Source organism: Cuculus canorus, chromosome 6, assembly GCF_017976375.1.
Source record: "Cuculus canorus isolate bCucCan1 chromosome 6, bCucCan1.pri, whole genome shotgun sequence".
NCBI classification, from domain to species: Eukaryota; Metazoa; Chordata; class Aves; order Cuculiformes; family Cuculidae; genus Cuculus; species Cuculus canorus.
The window spans coordinates 28,498,425-28,510,713 of record NC_071406.1 but is presented as its reverse complement, the minus strand read 5'-3'; positions in this window follow the sequence as shown (position 1 = coordinate 28,510,713).

Here is a 12,289-nt window from a genome sequence, read left to right as displayed (position 1 = left end):
GCAGCTGAGGGCTGGGGTTTGAGCCATGCAGAGAGTACTTTTGCCAAGCATCCACAAAACCAGATTGCTAGATCTAGCTTGGATTCTAACAAGCACCACAGCTTTCAAGACAGTCGAATTACATGTGCGGATTTTAGAGCACTTCAGATTCTGAGTAAGCTTGGGAAAGTAAGATCTTTTCAACTTTATAGCAGAATAGATGTTCCACAATGCCTGGCCTTTTAACCTTTAATTAGAAAGAAAAATTACATTAAGAACTGTAAAATTCTCCTAATACAATTTTTTTGTCTTTCTCTGAACAATCTGATGCTGGTTGCTGGCCAGTATCAAATACCAGACTAAATGGAGCAACAATCTGTTCTTCTATGGTATTTCAATTTTTTTTTCTCTTCAGTATCAATTCAGTTATATTTAATAATAATAGTTTTCAAAGTAGAAGAAAATTTGTTATCTGTGTAAAAGGCAAGTGTAATCTCTCAAAATAGAGCTGCTTGTTTTCTTTGGGCTACTTTAATTAGACTGTTTGCTGGGGTTGACAAATTGCATATAAACATGAAATATATAATATGAAAAATATACAGTTCTGAAAAAAAATATGGGCTTTTATTTACTATGGTATGGCACTGGAATCAAATACAAGCCAGAAAGAAACGCAAGTTTTTATTTATTTATTTATTTATTTATTTATTTTAAATTATGGGCATTCTGCTTACTTTCTCATTATCTAAAACCGAACTTTCTTTTTTTTTAACACTAAAAACACTCTAATATATGGGATATTAGCCTAAATCCCCCAAACTTAAAGAATAGTCTGATTTAAAGGTTCTTTTAATTTTTCATTCTCTTGGCAGAACTAAGATTCTTAAGATTAAAAAACTGCAACTTAAATTATTATTTCAATTGCTTAATCATTAAAACAACCAAAAAACTTGGCAGTAATGTTTTAATGGATTCATGACTGGGTTGAAACCAAGGAAGAAGTTTAGAATGCTTTTTAAAACTGAGAGGGTTATTAAAAAAACTCATTTTTTAAATGCATGGACCAAGACACTTTTTAAAAGAAATATTATTTTATTTTCATGTAATCAGGTCTTTCTTATTTAAAAGGTTACTTGAAGTACTTTGCAGTTTGAATCTTTTTGCATATCTTATTAGAAGTAAATCATCCCTAAGTCTTTTCTTATTTGAAGGCCATGCTTATTCTTTGACAAGCTTACGTTTTCAGAGTTGTATGTTTTTCACACTTTCTTATTTTGCACTAAAATTGCACTAAAACCTTAATAATATATTTCTGTATACATGTACTTTGGAGAATACTGAGATTTTTATTATGAAATTGCTGAGCAAAAATCTGAGCTACTCGGGCTGATCCCAGAGCATATTATTATTGCTGTTACAGCTGCTGTTGCTGTTCATTTGCTGGCAGGTCATCCAGAAGGAGCAGGTCATGAGACAACACGAAATTTGTCACTTTAAGCCCTAGGGCTATAAAATGTATCCAAATTCATTGTTTTCAGAAAGTTTCTGGGTGATGCAGAAATGTGCTTAATTACACTAAAATACATACCCTAATACTGCTGCAGTTGTTTTGAATCTGTCAGTTAGCTTAAATTAACATGTTTTTAGGACTTTCTCTTCTAAAGTACAAAAGAAAATGCAAAGAAATTAAATCAGCAGTTGTACGGTTTGTATGCTACAGCTCTAACACTGATTGCATGAATTTTTGTTGACTGGACCAGGACCACCACGCTGTACCTAGGACAACATGGAAAAAACAGGGTCTCGGTGTCCAGATGGCCCTCTGATGGAGCACAGTAGAATTCACTTGAGTTAAAGTAAAGGGGAAACTCCTCTCTGCATCCTTTTCCCATCTGTAACCTGAAAGGGCATCTTTCATCATAAAATGCTAAGTAGTTTGCTGTTACATTCACAGTTATTTCTGGTTTCTGCTAACGATTGTTCAGCCAGTTCATCTCTCTGAAATAACTATGCCTAGTTTTTCTTAGGGAAGTGACACAAAGAAAAGGAGGAGGTCAGGAAGTAGATTGGGGGTTGCCTGTAGGTGACTGCTCATGAATTGCAGGATATTCTTTGACCTTCAGGTCGTGCATGGAATTTTTTTTAGCTTCAAAAATAGAAGTCCTTTGAATTTCTCAGTCCTATTCGCCATTGTTTCATATTTATTTTCAAAAATGACACAGATTTTAAAATTATCTGATTGATATAGTCAGATCAGCCTTTGAAAAATGGCCAAGTTGTCAAGTATAATTGTTCATTACCAAATTACTTAGAAATATACTGTGGCTTCTGAAATGTGCGTGCTGGAAAATGCAGTTGAAAGTTGAAAAGTGACTTCATTTCCCCATGCTGAAGGGAGCTCTAAACACAAGAGCCTTCATCTGTGAAAGGAACAGAAAGACCAATAAGTTGCTGTATTAACCAGAATCAGATAGCATGACTGAAATACACATCTGTGCAGAACAGAATTATTCTCATCTGCATGGCAAAATGTTTTGATTAGCATGTTTCAAACCATGCCTCTTTTTATTATTATAGATATGGTGCAAAATTAATGTGGCTTTCTTAATCAGATGATAATGTGAACTTTGAAATCTTTTAAATAAGTATAGCAGATTACTATTAGTCTTTTCTAGCCTATCTCACTTTCTGTCATACGAGGAACTCCACAGCATTTTTACAGAAGTAAATATAAATTCCCATTACTCAACCGGGGAATAATATATTCTGATACAAAGAGGTAACTCTCAAAGCTTCTTGGACGGTCATCATATCTATTTTTGAAGAATTTTCAAGCTCCCAGAAGTTTAGAACTTGCCTTGACCCCTTGGAATATTCTGTATTAACTTTTTATGGCCATCGATTTCAAAGGAACTGTTCTGTTTTTAAATAGGCACAGATGAACGTAAGATGATCCTGAATGTAAAATATCTCTGCAACTTCTGTGTCTGTAGTGTAATTTATAGGAGTCAGAGAGTCCCAAATCTATATACTATTATGTTGAGTCACTGGATGTTCTGCAGTTAGTTTAAGGTGGAGTCAAAATGTATTCCCAAGGCAGTTAAGTAACCGTTATTTCCGCTGCACTGGCTGTTCTAAAACATAAGAAATTTTTTTAATGTTCCCATGATAAACCACATAAGATATTTCCTTACATCTGAGAGCAAGCAGACTCTCTACCTTGCCTTACTTTGGGAATAATTTAAAGAAAGATTTCTTTATCCTATTCAGGAAAAAAAAGTAGGAAGTAAAACAAGAGAAGTTCTTTTGCGAAGGACAAAACTTAATTTTTGGCTAGGAATGCTGATAAGCAAAAACATCAGCTTTTGGAAGAAACCTCTTTCTCTCATAGGTTGAAAATATAGAGACTTTTTTTCATGGAAGATTTTGAAGATAGAGAAGGTATTTTAAACAAAAAGCCTTTGACATCTGTTTCTTCAAGATTTCAGATACTATTACTGGAACTCTAGTAGTTGTTTGGATCAGAGTTTAGTCTTTCTCTTTCATGTCTCTTTCACATGGCTGGGTAGTCTGTGATCAGAAGCGATCAGAATTCAGTTTCTGGTTTGCACCCAAGCTACATACAATTAATGTAATCCCCTTTGCCTAGTTTCTCATCTTGAAATGGAGAAATGGCTGTTCCCTTCTCCACGACCTCCTTTCTCTTCCCTTGCAGCCTTTACAAGAAATGCTGCAATTGTAGTCTCTCCGTTTATATAAATTCCATATTCAAGTTAATGCTAAGTGTTGAATTAGGAGCACATAGACTTCCTGAAAAAAAAAATAGTTCTAAAGTAACAGGGATTTAAATTAACCTTTATGTGTCTTTATAGAGTTTAAGGAGTAGAACTACAATGAACAAATAAATATTGGGCGGGTAGCTGATTTGGATTTGATTTGCACCAGCTTTGCACTGATATTCAGGAGCCATTCTCCATTGCAAGGAGCTACTGTCCAATTTGAAACCCTTGCCTCTCCGTAAGTCCTAAGGGATGTCAATGATTGGTCAGTATTATAAGGAGTAGCCAGCAGGCTCCACAATTCCACATGTATATAGATGTTTCTCTTAGTTAAGACTTTGAGTAGTCATGCTGTGAAGCATCAACCCTGCTTGGTCTCCCCATGAGTCTGGTATAGGCACCCTGCCTATTAGCATGGATTTCAGGGAGCTGTCCTTCATTTCACATTGACCTTCAGTTTTTCTCCATGTCTTTTACAGGGGATTAGAACTTCTTTTCAATGTCCGTTTTTGCAGTTTGTTAAAGACTAGGGTCTCTCACGGTGAGCACAGCAGCTGAGAGCAATAGTCTAGCTGGGGAACAGTGAGGGACTGAAGCTTGTAATTGTCTCCTCCCTGCTGACCTTCGTTTGTGCATTGTTGTTCATCATGACAGGCTTCAACAACTTAGCTGTTAAGAGATGAATGCAGAATTTGAAACTTAAATACCTCTTGGGTCACTGAATCTTGTTCATTGTATGTAACATGATAAAATCCTGTTTAAACTGTGCATTTGGGATTTTAATCAAAAGACCTATTACATAAAAGACAGATGACTGAATCTCCAGAGTTTATACTTGAGATGGAAAAGAAGATCGCAGTTCTTTGAAAAAAATAGGTGTAGGCAGCTATGTTGGTGATTTAGATCCTGAGTTGATGGAGGCAGCTAAAACCCTGAAGAAGTGTGGCTCGGGTTCAACTTTGTGCTTTGGGTTTCTTTGAACCTAGGCTGGTTAGGCTTTGGGCAGTTTTTGAGACATCTGACTCAATCCATAGGTTGCAAATTAGATGCATAACAGTAAATCCTGTCTTCCCTTTTGAGGGCTTCTCTCGTAAGCCTCTAAGTGACTCATAATTTGTGTGGAGTGAAAAAGTGCAAATTGGTTAATCCCTATAGCAACACTGTATTTCAAGATTGTGAAATACGCAGTGAAGCAGCTATCATTTGCATAGCCTTATTTTTGTTTCTGTATCTCTGTAATTCTCTCTGAAATTATTTTTCCAAACACTGGCATTCTTTTGTGTGGGAGGAGACAGCATTTTGGCTAAAATGGAAAAATACTGTTTTCAAGTTGTCTGTAATCTTTAATACTCAATGATATATCAGAAGGTTTGTTGTTAAGAAAAAAACTCTGAATTTCTACTGTTATCTGAGTAGTAGATATAGTCTCTTATTGCCACATGAATTCAAAATTTGAATAGCTGTGGTTTGAAAGTTGTGTAGAAAATAATTCCTACTTACTTTTTGAAAATGAGGAAAAAATGTAAGTATTAAAGCAAAATCTGTAGCGAAAAAAGGCTATTTCTAATAGTATTTTTTCAGGTATCATTCTTCATAATAAAAAAATCTTTTTATTTCTCTTCCGTGTAAACTTTTCTCTAGTATTCATGATTTAATAGAATGTAACACACTGCTCACTTTGTAGGAGTTAAATGAAGTGGTGCTTTTAAAGGTCATGCTCAAATTTGTATGTATATTCATATATATATATATATTACACACACACACATGCATGTATAGCAATTAATTTCTATACTTGTGTGCTTTGACCTGACTAAAGTAATAGATGAAGGGGTTTGCCTTCAGCAGAATTAATTAATTTCTTCACATTATACATGCAAATCCTCATATTTCTAATATCAGCATAGAAAGAGGATGTGGACCTGCCTAATTGAGCCAAACCTCCCTTCACTGGCTGGTGTGGTTTAAATGTGTCGCTGGAGAATTTTGTCATAGTTGCTGACTATGGTATATTGTGGGCAGTTAAACCACAAGTAAACATTAACAACTTTACCAAAAGGACAGGCATGAATAGTCATTAGTTTCACAGGAAGGGAGGAAATGACCCTTTTCCTGATTGTCAGGTAGTTAAAATCTGTCTTTCCAGAGTGGATTTTAATCGATGAGGTGTTAATTCAAACAGTGAGAACAAAGGAACAGTGGAGTATTTTTTTTAAAAGAACAGAGCTGTAAATAGCTGAATCCTCAAAAGGTAAGTAATTTATTTTTTGTGTTGTTTAGCTGAAATTAATACAGAAAAAAAACCTAAATGTCTTTTGTTTGGCCGTATTTGCAAATTCATGGTTGGTACAACTTAATTTAATTAGTTGAGTTTAGACTGGGGTTTCTGTTAATTCTGAGATTATCTGCACATACTAATAGGCAGTTTGATGATATCCAGTTGTCCCAGCAGTGGGAAATAATTAATAGAACTATGAGGCAATTATTGGTAATGCAGGTAAAGTAAAACTACTTCTGTTGTGTTTATTGCTTTGTATAATTTGTGCTTCAGTTAATAGAGGTCGACTATTTCTGAAGGTTTTCCCCCTGTATTTTTTCCCCTATACTTCCTCTGCCTTTGTTTTGTTTTATAGTTTTAAAAAACCCACAAAGAATGAGAAATGTTTTTAAAACTAATTTGCTTTTCAATAGACTTAGTTTGTTCACTGCTGGACAACCCAGTATCTATTATTTGTATGAAGATGCTCTCCTTTGTTCTTTTTCCATCTGGTATAAAGTCATATTTCTCTGCTCTGCAAGTCCCACATGCACTGTGTTCGTGAATGCATGTCCCTCTTCAGTATAGCTCTGGCATATTGCCATGCTCAATGTAGAGTGGAAGCACGAAGACTTCATTAACTTACCCGTTTGAAAAGGCAAAATACAACTCCCAAGTAGATAAAGGAAAAGACAGGAAACCAAACAAGGTGGGTTGGTTTCTTTTTTCATTAATTTTCTTTCAAGCATATAATTTGCACAAAATTATCTTAAAAGATCACACTCATAAAATGACGTCAATGGTTAATGGGTTGCATAGATGTGTATATTAAAAAGCTATGAAATTTTGGACTCACCATTCCAGTTTTACTGTGTCTAGGCATAGAAGGAACTAAAATAAGGAAGGGTTTAGAGCCCAAGCTTACATTCTTCAGGGACTTAAGATTCCCACTGTGGGTAATCAAAACTGTAGAAGAATAAAATGCTGTACTTAGCTCTGAACAGAAAACAAGCAGAACAAAAGCCTTTCAGTTTAAGTTCAGTTTTGTCTGTAAAATTCTCTTCTCCTTTCTGTCTCCCAGATACATTTTATATGCTGGTTATGCTGTGCAAACTGGGTGATTGCTCACCAGAGCAAAAGTCCCTCTCAACCGAAAAGAAGTAAATATAGGTAGGACAGATAGGTAGAAAGACACATTCTCTTAAATTCAGTAATCTGCTGTTCTTGGGGAGGGGGAATCTCGTCTTCTATGAAAACTTGTCTCCACAAAATGTCTTCTGAGTTCTTAGCAGTTGTGATTTCATATTTGGTACAGTGGTAGGAAGGCTGAGGAAAATTGCTGTGTCAGGTTTAATACTCCCTTGCCTCTGAAGGATGGAGGAGCTGAACTATCATTCCCAATACATGTTAAAGTAGTCCCAAGCCTGCTTTAGTTTATGGTGAAGGAAGCAGCCCCTTAAGGACAATTCCTCACTACCCCAAAACTGCTAGAATCCATAGCACTCTCCAAAATGTTCCCTGCACTGAGAAGGTGAAGAGCATTTGGCAAATGTGTGATTCTACATAACTTGCTGAGGCTTTTTTTCTTTTTGTGTAGAACATTTGTGAGGGTTATCTACCTAGTAATTTCCTCTTTTGTCCTACTGAAATAGTATTGAGCAAGCCCATGAATTAACTGCCTTACAATAACTCGATTTGGCAAAGTACCTAGAGACACAGACTCATGTGCCATTACAAGCAAAAAAACCTTGACTGATCTGCTGTGTAACAGTGGTGTATGCACCCTATCCAATATTTACAAAGAAGAGAACTGTTATTTAAAGAGCTTTTATCAGTGAAGGTTCAACAATCGGTTACCTAGAGAAAACAGTAAACCTTTAAAATGCAGTAAATGAACAAATGTGCAAATTCATGAGGTTCTTGAGTGTGTTCATACTCTTTCCTCAAGCAACTCCCCGTTCATCTCATATGTCATACATTCACAGGAATCATGACCTCCTTTCCTCATGGTCCAGGGACTCTGTGTCCCACTGTAGCATCATCTTCATCCTCCTTTCATTAATAGCTTTTCCCCACTATGTACAAGCTATCATCATTTTAGGTTAGATTGGCAGAGCAGGAAGAGCTGCCACGGAGGAAAACCAAAGCAGGATAGTTTTGCTGGGAGGAGGTTTTGGTTCCTATTAAGAGAATCTGTGGACTGTAAGAGAGATGCTTAAGACTTAGCTTAGCTGAAATTCCAGTTTTGCTGCTTCTCATTAAGCCCTTCCCTCTTCTGTGTCTTTCTTTCTTTCTTTCTTTCTTTCTTTCTTTCTTTCTTTCTTTCTTTCTTTCTTTCTTTCTTTCTTTCTTTCTTTCTTTCCTTCCTTCTTTCTTTCCTTCCTTCTTTCCTTCCTTCCTTCCTTTCTTCCTTCCTTCCTTCCTTCCTTCCTTCCTTCCTTCCTTCCTTCCTTCCTTCCCTCCTTCCCTCCTTCTCTGGAATCAATAGAGCTGGTAACTTGAAAATTTGGCATTTACTAGATTCAATCCGCATTGAACATTTTACATGTTTTGCATTAATGACAGAGGAGTAGTAACTGTTAGGTTATTGCTTCCATTAGAAGATTCGGGTTTTGGTAGAGGTAGACTGACAGACGCTCTGCTGATTTAAAAGGTATGATGAGTGCAGTACCATCAAAGTCACATAAAGCTACGCTACAAAGATACTAGTGGAATAGTGTTTCCATTTTACTGACTGAGAAACTAAGCTACATGGAGATCATGAGACCTGGCCACAAAAACTCAGCAGGCTCTTTACAACTGGGAATCAAGCCAAGTCTCCTAAAGTCCAGTTCAAATTTCTGACCAGTGTTACACTGACAGACAGAGAGAGGCACTGATTAGTGTTCACTCCTCTCTTACATGCAAAAGGAGATTAATCTGCTTATCATAAATACAAAATGAATGTATCTTACCATACAGTTACAAAATGATGCTTTCAGTGAGACTTTTAAAGCATCTTTCTGCCCATTCAATATGCTTTTCTATAAACCAGAGTGCTTACAAAGAAATACTGTTCAACCTCTTCTCTGCATAACAAAAAGCAACCTACAACTATAAGGTCTCTTTCCATTCATCAGCCACCACATCTGTTGCTTGCTTGGACGCTGACCAAAATGATTCATTCACATGTCTAAGATTTATTTTTGGTGAAAACTGGGATTATACAGAAAGCCAATATTAAAAAACTGGGTCTAGAAAACCAAGGGAAGTTAGAAACAACTTCCTCAGCTGAAAACAAACACAGTGTTATATCACTCTGCAGCTTTATTAGAAGGCAGGCAGTAGCCAAGTGAAGCAGCTGGAATCACACTGAAGTCACTCTGAACTCTGCAGATCGTTTCAGTCTTCCTTCTGCTACAGAGCTCACATCCCTAATTTACAGTGCGTTTCGTTTCAAAGAACTAAACAAGGTAGGTTAATCTCTTGGTTATAATTTAAATGTTTCTTTCCCTTCCTTTTAAATAGTGTGTTTCTACAACTACAATACTTGCGGGCAAATCCTGTAAGGCAGGGTAGCATATACTGGCTGAAAGAGAGTCTTGGAAGAAAGGATATGATACTCATTTGTTTCAGAGATTATTTTGAACCACCCCTGCAGCAAGAAAAGATATGAAAGTATGTATGAATTCAATTCTTAATGACTTTTGAATGTGTTTATACACATTTCAAGGATTCTTTTATCTTGTCAGAGAATGATAAGTTACTTTGACTTAAATCTGTTCTCCCCACCTTGTGTGTCAGTTTTAAATTTTTTATTTGCTTAGGGATAGTGTATCTCCCATAGCTATAGTAATTCCCAGAATTTTTAGAAATAACCACATCAGTTCTGATCTGAACAGATTCTAGAACAGAAAATCATTTAAGTAGCAGATTAACAAAATAATTCAGAAGAATTACAGTCCTGCAGAATTAAGGCTTCTGTGATCTGAGCTGGAAGGTGTGTGTGTGTTTGTTCCCTAACCATTGTGGAATAAGGTACAATGTGGATTTAGCTGTTTTTAAGTGCATAGGATCGTGTTTCCTAGGAGGTGACAAGAAGATTTGCAGCCACAAATCACAACCACACAATGAGACAGTGCTGATTCCACCTCCTGTTCAGACCTACTGATAAGTACGTCATTGTCACTGATCACCTTTCTAAATGTGATCCTGCAAAGCAAACAATATCCCAGACCTGTTTTTGTAGGTTTACAGAAGATGTACAGATTGTCTATGAATTAAAATACATTTGCTTTCAAGCTGAATAAAATTGTATTACTGAATCATTTTAAATGTTTATTAATTCATAGTTGGGAGTAAGTGTATGACAGAATAAAGGAATTTTTCAGGCCAGGTTTGTAGAAACTTATTCAGGATTAACTTGCTTATGACAGTTTACTCTCGGTAGCAACATATGATTGGTTTGCCTCAACTGAACTAGAAAATGCAAATATTTTGATGACCCAATTCATTTTTGTTTAATGTCACCACAGCTTCTGCCCAAATTTAAAACATGATCAGGCACTTATGCCAGGCAGACAGGATAGAGGTTTTACCAAGTTTACTTTAATCCTAGGGACTTTATATGTGCTATGAGTGGTATTAGTCCATTTTTATTTCATTTAGAAACTCTTTGAGTGTGGCGTAGTGGAAGTCATTTGACTCTGGAGAACGAATTCAGAGTTTGGATCTACTAATTGCCTTTGTGGAGAGGGATCATAAGTTGAGAATTCTATATAAGGTAGGATCTGACCACAGATTTTTACTGCACTGATGGGGAAAGAGGAAAACTGTTAAGACAGTAAGACAATTTGTATGTACTTCACATTATAAATTAAGAATTTCCTTCTCTGCTGACAACCTAATGAGCAACTTCTGAAACACTATTAGATTTGTGTTTATTTCTGATACGTTGATTCAAGAGGAAAATTATTATTTGTGTTTCCTAATAAAGTCAGTTGCCCTAATGAATTTTCTTCTCCTTATGTTTTTTAAAAGCCTCTTGAAGTTTGTGATCTTTTCTTATATATTAACTTTTTATTAATAACACTGCTCTTCCAAGCACTAAAGAGCTAGTTTTGTACAGGATTGTAGTTTTTTGAATGGTCTTGTTATTTGCTTATTTATTCATTTTATCTTATGGAATGTGCCAACAGTTCAGCTGTCTCTTACTGTGGTGGCTGGTTGTCTGGTTAATTTTCAGTCATTATTTCTGATAATGGTTTGATTCGTGTTCATTCTGTCTGAAACTAGCAGTTTCACAACAGTGCAGGGCTCTGTTGTTGCTGGCTTTACAAAAGATATTTGAGCGGGAGGAACAGTTTCTCATGGCCACTTATCAGAAGAAGGGATTGCTGTGGCTGAATAGGCATTGTGCAAGGGGCAGCCAGTTTGAGGAGGGAAGATAAAACCATGCACAACTCTCCTACTCTTGCTGTTGCTTTTATATTGTGCTTGAGGCTCCTGAGAGAAAAAGAAAAATCATACGTCCTCAAAAGAAGCATATAGTACTTCTAGGGGAGCTCAGCTAATTCTGTGCTCTTTGTTTCTTCGGTATGTTCCAGAGATCTCATGAGGGCTTGGAGACAGGAGCAAAAAGCCTACGGCTGCTTTTTTCCAGAGAGAATTTTTGCTGTCTTTTTGCAGGTCTCCTACACCTGGCCCACCATTTTACTGCTCTGCTATTCTTTAGATGAACTGAACAGACCTGCTGCAGATATAATACCATTTCATTAGTGAGCTCAGAGGGAAACAAACAAAACTTGTTGCTACAAGACAGGTTTGTTTGCAAAAGCTATCTGCTAAAGGGCAGCATTCTAGAAGTCTCCAGCCCTTGCCAGGGACAGTAGCTAGCGGAGTTTGCAGCTTTGTCCTACTTCTCTTCCCCAACCCAAGCTCTCTTGTCCCTTCTTGATACTTCTCAAAGGATGACTTTCAGGAATCACAATGCACAAGTGTGAAGAACTAGTACCTTTACCCTCTATCCACAAAAGATAATTGCCTCTTCGTTCTTTTGGCAAGGTCTGAATTCTGCCTCCAACTCCTTGTGTCTGTTTCTTCTGTTTAGTTGTAAACATACCAGGAGTTGTCTCTCATTATGTGCTTATAGTGCCTAGCGAGGCTTTGATCTGAAAGGTTAAGGCCTTTGGGTACTTTCCCAACCTAAAATACTTGCCTCTTTCAGCAAGTGTGAGACTGGCACAGTTTTATTCTCATTTGAAGCCTATATGAGAGAGAGAGAGAGAAAATGGTG